This window comes from Coenobita brevimanus, chromosome 82 (assembly GCF_032717465.1).
Source record: "Coenobita brevimanus isolate Jiangsu-jjx chromosome 82, ASM3271746v2, whole genome shotgun sequence".
In the NCBI taxonomy this organism is placed as follows: domain Eukaryota; kingdom Metazoa; phylum Arthropoda; class Malacostraca; order Decapoda; family Coenobitidae; genus Coenobita; species Coenobita brevimanus.
Genome location: NC_137035.1, coordinates 6,713,268 through 6,719,792, shown reverse-complemented (window position 1 = coordinate 6,719,792; position 6,525 = coordinate 6,713,268). Strand labels below are relative to the sequence as shown.

Below are 6,525 nucleotides of genomic sequence, written 5' to 3'. Positions count from 1 at the left end.
ATCCTATCCAAATCCTCCTGCAGTATTTTACAATCCTCCTCAACCTCTATCTTCCTCAAGATCTTTACATCATCAGCAAACAGACTTGCATAACTGTTCACTCCATCTACCATATCATTTACGTAAATCAGGAACATTACTGGCGCCAACACTGAGCCTTGAGGGACTCCACTTGTTACTTCCCTCCATCCAGACATCTTTTCCTTTATTACTGTCCTCATTTGTCTGTCTCTTAAAAAGTCTCTCATCCATTCCAGAAGTTTCCCCTTTAGTTCATTCATTCATTCATTGCCAGACGCCATGTATCCCAAACGGGGTGGCCAAGGGCTTAGAGTTAATTGTTTTACAGGGAGGGGCACTAATCCTCCACCAACCCTACTTGACACGTAGGGATGCCAACAGCATCTGGTGTTCCCAGGCGGTCACCCATCCAAGTACTAACCAGACCCAACGTTGCTTAACTTCGCTGATCGGACGGGAAGCGGTGTACTCAGCGTGGTATCCCCTTTAGTCCTCCTATATATTCTAGTTTCCACATTAGTCTCTTATGAGGTACCTTGTCAAAGGCCTTCTCTAAGTCTAAGTACACACAATCCACCCAACCATCTCTCTCCTGTACCACATCAATCGCTCTTGAGTAAAAGCTCAACAAGTTAGAAACACATGACCTTCCACTTCTGAATCCAAACTGACATTCAGCCAAAATATTCATCTCTTCCAGATATTTTATCCATCTGTCTTTCAGGATTCTCTCACACAATTTTGCGACCATGCTGGTTAGAGACACTGGTCTATAATTCAGGGGTTCTTCCCTGTTTCCTCCCTTGTAAATTGGTACCACATTTGCCCTCTTCCATTCTTTTGGCACTTTCCCCTCTTCCAGTGAGCATACGATTAAGCTGTGAATTTTATTCGCCAGTTGTTCTCTGCATTCCTTCAGTACCCAATTAGAAATTCCATCAGGTCCTGGGGCTTTCCTTACATCTTGAGTTTCCAGTAATTTATACACTTCCTGTACCTCCACTTTTATATCTTTCATCACCGGAACATTTCTAATCACTCCCTCCCCTTCCACAAGCTCCTTTTCTTTAGTGAAAACTGACTGGAAACGTTTGTTCATTATTTCTTCTTGCATTGCCGCATCCTTAAAGACCTCTCCTTCTACTTTCAGTTTGGTGATTCCTTCCTTTTGTTTCAGTTTGCCATTAACAAATCTATAAAACAGTTTGGGTTCATCCTTGCATTTGTCAATTATACCTTTTTCAAAATTCCTTTCTTCTTCTCTACATATTCTTGTGTATTAATTTCTTGTTCTTTTATATTCTTCCTTTGTTCTGTCGTTACCTCTCTTTCTCCAATTGTTCCACGCCTTATCTCTCTCTTTTTTTGCCATCATACACCTTCTATTAAACCACTCCTTTTTCCTGTTTTCTTTCCCTCTTACTCTTGGTACAAATTTTTCCACTCCCAAATTATAGAGGTCTAGAAAAATATCCCACTTCCTCTGTATCTCTCTTGTTTCTCTGAATTTTCTCCAATCCGCATTTTCAAAAAAGTTTCTCAATCCTGTAAAATTTGCTTTCCCAAAGTTGTATCTTCCCTGTCTATGAAGCTCGTCTCTTGGCTCGATGTTTCCTATTAACATCTGGAACTCAGTGACCACGTGATCACTTTTTCCCAAAGGACAGAGATATTCCAATGATTCTATTACATCGGGTTCTTTGGTGAACAGTAAATCTAACCTTGCTGGTGTGTCCTCACCTCGAAACCGTATCTCTTCTTTGACCCATTGCGTCATCACATTATTCATTATTATATTTAATAACATAGTGCCCCACGAATCCTCACCGCCTCTGGAGTACCATTCCTCCCAGTTCACCTCTTTACAATTAAAGTCACCCACTAAAATTATATTATTGCTCTTCTCAATTATTTTTTGCAAGTAGCTAGCCATATCTGACAACATCTCATGGTATTCGTCATCCTTCCATGCTCTCGTCTTTGGGGGAACATACACTACCGCCATATCTCTCTTAACATTCTCTCCAGTTTCTAATTTCATATATATCACTTCAGCCCTGCCTTCTCCCATTTCCACAGTATCTACATTTATGTTGTTCTTCACTGCTATCATCACTCCTCCTCCCTTTTTTTCTTTTCTGTCTTTTCTCCACAGTTTGTATTTACCATCTCCCAAATGTGTGTGTGTGTGTATTTACCTATTTGTATTTACCTATTTGTAGTATACAGGAATTGAGCAATGCTCGTGTTGTCCTGTCTCCATATCCACATTTATCAAGTCTACCTTTACACACATGAATGTTTTTCTCATGCACCACCTCTTTGTCTAAGTCGTTTCAAATATTTAAGAATATACCTAATTGTGATATACACGGAATGTACTATGCTCGTGGGTTTCTGTCGCTGTTTCTCAATAAGTCGAATTTAACTTTAAACTCGTTTAAGTTTTTAGACTGGACGATCTCTTTGTCCAGGCTATTCCATAAGTCTATACTTCTGTAAGGAAAGCTATATTTCTTGATATCCTTCAAGCAGCTTGACTTTTTCAATTTCATTCCATGTCCTCTTGTTGCTCTCTTATCCCATACAAACAGATCTTCTTTGTCAATTTTATCTACTCCCACCATGGTCCTGAACACTGCAATCATGTCTCCCCTCTTTCTCCTTTCCTCTAACGAAGGCAAATCCAGTTTTTCCAGCCTCTCTCTGTATGACAGGTCTGTCAGACTGGGGACCATCTTGGTTGCTGTTCTTTGTATTCTCTCAATCTTGTTTATATCTTTCTTTTTGTGTGGGGACCACACTACCGCTGCATATTCTAACCGGGGGCGGATCATGGCCACTATCAATTTTTTCATCATTTCCTCATCCATATAATGAAATGCTACTCTTATGTTAGTCAAGAGCTTATAAGTCTCTCCAACTATCTTGTTAATGTGCTTTTCTGGTGACAAACTATCTTGGACCAGCACTCCCAAATCTTTCTCTTCTCTCCTTTTTGTGATTAATTCATTACCCAAAAAATAATTCAGTGATGGTCTCCTGGTACTTTTACCCATTTCCAATATTTTACATTTCTTTACATTAAATTTCATTTCCCACGTCCGGCTCCAATTGTGTATCCTATCCAAATCCTCCTGCAGTATTTTACAATCCTCCTCAACCTCTATCTTCCTCAAGATCTTTACATCATCAGCAAACAGACTCGCATAACTGTTCACTCCATCTACCATATCATTTACGTAAATCAGGAACATTACTGGCGCCAACACTGAGCCTTGAGGGACTCCACTTGTTACTTCCCATTATTTTTAATTTTCAAGAAATCTTTGAGTCAAGGAAAACTACTTGATACAGTATTTGGAAGAAAGCAAACATTGTTCCCTTATTCAAGAAAGGGAATAAACAAAATCCACTTAACTACCTACCAGTATCACTAACCAGTGTTATAAACAAGGTATTAGAAAAGCTGATAAGAAAAGCTTGGGTAAATCATCTAGAAGAACACAGTATGATAACAGAAAGACAGTTTGGTTTCAGAAAAGGAAAATCATGTGTTACTAATCTGTTGAGCTACTATGACAGAGTAACAGACACATTTCAAGAAAGAGAAAGATGGGTGGACAGTATCTATTTAGATTTCAAGAAAGCATTTGAGACAGTACCACACCAAAGACTTTTATGGAAACTGTACCATCAAGGAGGAATTCGAGGCAAACTGTATTGTTGGATGCAAGATTTTCTTATGAAAAGAAAAATGAGAACAGTACTAAGAGGAAATTACTCATCATGGAAAGAAGTGACTAGTGGACTACAATAGGACTCAGTGCTGGCACCAATCATGTTTTTAGTGTATATAAATGATATAGACAGTAACTCTGGAAATGAAAGCTATCTGAATATGTTTGCAGATGATGCAAAAATACAAAGGAGAACTACTAACACAGACTCTTGTAAAGAGCTACAAGAAGAATTAAATAAACTTCATGAATGGAGTAATACATGGCAAATGGAATTCAGTGTGGACAAGTGTCATGTAGTCAAGTTTGGTAAATGTGGAAAAAGACCTGATTGGGATTATATGTTAGGAAATAAAACCCTTCACACATCAGAAAGAGAGAAGGACCTAGGTGTCATTGTCAGTAACAAACTATCTCCGGCTGACCACATCAGCGAGAAGGTACGGATCATGTATACACTGCTTGCAAATATGAGAACAGCATCCACATACATAAATGAAGACATGCTAAGAAGGATAATAACATCATTCATTAGACCAACCCTGGAATATGCATCAGTAGTCTGGAGTCCTCTTCTCAAAAAACACATAGACAAGATTGAAAAAGTTCAAAGGGCCTCTACAAGATGGATACCAAGCTTAAGGGACCTAAGCTACAAAGAAAGACTAAATAAACTGAATCTACCAACACTACAGGAAAGAAGGAAAAGAGGTGACATGCTTATGCCATATAAGTGCATATCAGGGAAGGAGAAAATAGACATAAATGATTTCTTGATGTATGGGGAAGCATTAGCAAGAGGACACTGCAAAAAATTGCATAAGAAGAGAGGTGATAAAGACGTAAGGAAATTTAGTTTCCCAATAGAGCAATTGATCAGTGGAATGTACAACCGAATGAAATAATGTGTGCCAAAACAATTCACAAATTTAAGGATTTGTACGGTAAGTATGGTTTAAGACATGAGACAGTACGAGCTTGACTCATTCCTGTAAAGATACAATTAGATAAGAACACACACAGGTCGCCGACAGAGACGGAGCTCTTCCTGGATCGTGGGGAAATAATCGCTGAATAAGCGACTAAAGGAAGACCAGCCGTTTCAGAAGAGGATGTGGCAAATAGAATTTCAGTAGAACCTCTTTGGTCCTGACCCCTTTAATCCGGATTTCTGTTAATCCGGACAAAATTTAAAAATAATAAGCTCCAAAAATATGTTGAAAGTAAGTCTAAAGTCATTTTCAGTATCGGCGCGGAAAGCGATCGTCATTCGTTTAGTCTCAGATCACGCTAGGTCGCAACATGGGCGCCTGTTTAAACACACGCTAGCATTCGTTCCATCAACTAGATCACCAACCATTTATATTTTTACGCTGTATTTCAAAAGTTAATCCTCCTTACCATGCCCCTTAATGCAAGTGTAGCTTCTGCAATGAGTAAAGGTGTTAAAAGGAGGAGTTTGCTTACTGGGTCAGAATATTCTGCAGTGTTTAGTGATTACTGTAGGTTATCTTTTGTACTTAAATGTGCTTTACATGTACATCAAACATTAGCTTCTTGCCCATATGGGTGTTATCAGCATGCCAAAGATGACAATGTATTTTTTGCCTACATAAGTTTTATTTTTATTCCAAATATTACAGTTAATTTATTTTTTTGCCTACACAGGCCTTAGTCACTTACTGCAATTTAAAATGTAGGCTAGTTCCTTGTCATGGCCTTACCTGTAAATTATGCAATACAAAACTGTCTTACATGGTTAGTTTTGTTATATTAGTACCGGTATCCTTTCATCTTTTGCAGTTACATAGGGTTGACATATACCACATAGGTTAATAATTAACGAACATACCACATGTAGACAGAGTTTGGTATGAACTGGAGATTACCCTGATGGTCCGGACATTCTGCCAATTCGGACAACCCTTCCCCCCATATAGTCCGAATGAGAGAGGTTCTACTGTATTAAGTTTAACCAAACAAGAATAGCAGGTGTAGAAAAAACAGCGGAAAGGAATGTCCAGGAGATAGAAAAGGTATGGGCAGTAATTAAAGAGTTACAGGAATGGACTATACAGTAGGAATATGAGATCAAAAGTCTGCGAAATAAACTGGAAAAAATTTGTACACGTAGTGACGAACAAGAAAGAGAAGTTACTGAATTAAAAGTGAGCAATAAATCAGCCTCAAATGAAATAAAACAGCTTAAGAGGGAGAATAAGAGGTTGGAAGAAGAAAGAGACAGGATGAAAAGCAAACTAGATGAGTATGAATCCAAATCAGGAATTCAGGACGAGCACATTAAAGAAATCAAGGAGCAACATCAGGGGTGGAAGAAAATTCAGGAAGAGGGAAATGTAAATTTGAAAGAGATTATAGAATGACAAAGCAAGGAAAATGTGGAGAGGGAAGTGGTTAGGGTGCTGAGAAGTAGAGAATCTCTAGTTAGGGATGTAGCAAATAAGAAAAAATGTGTAATAATTTCAGGAGTTAAAGAAAAATGTATGACAATAAGATCAGAAAGAGGAAGAGAAGAACTGAGTAAGGTTAAAGAAATAATATCAGTAGTCATCTAGGAAAATGACGAAGCTCAAGAAGAGATTGAAGAGGTGTTTAGGTTAGGAAAGTACGAGGAAGGAGGGGCAAGGCCATTGAAGGTAAAGTTCAAGTCTCAGGCAACAGTAAACGAAATTATAAGCAGAAAATTGAGATTATCAGACAAGGAAGGGTTCAAAACTGTTTGGATAAGGAGAGATGCAAATGA

At 38.4% G+C, this 6,525-nt stretch overlaps 1 pseudogene; it reads right to left on the bottom strand.

The window, feature by feature from the left end:
* Positions 1 to 393: 393 nt before the first annotated feature.
* Positions 394 to 512, bottom strand: LOC145409725 (5S ribosomal RNA; annotated as a pseudogene).
* Positions 513 to 6,525: the final 6,013 nt, after the last annotated feature.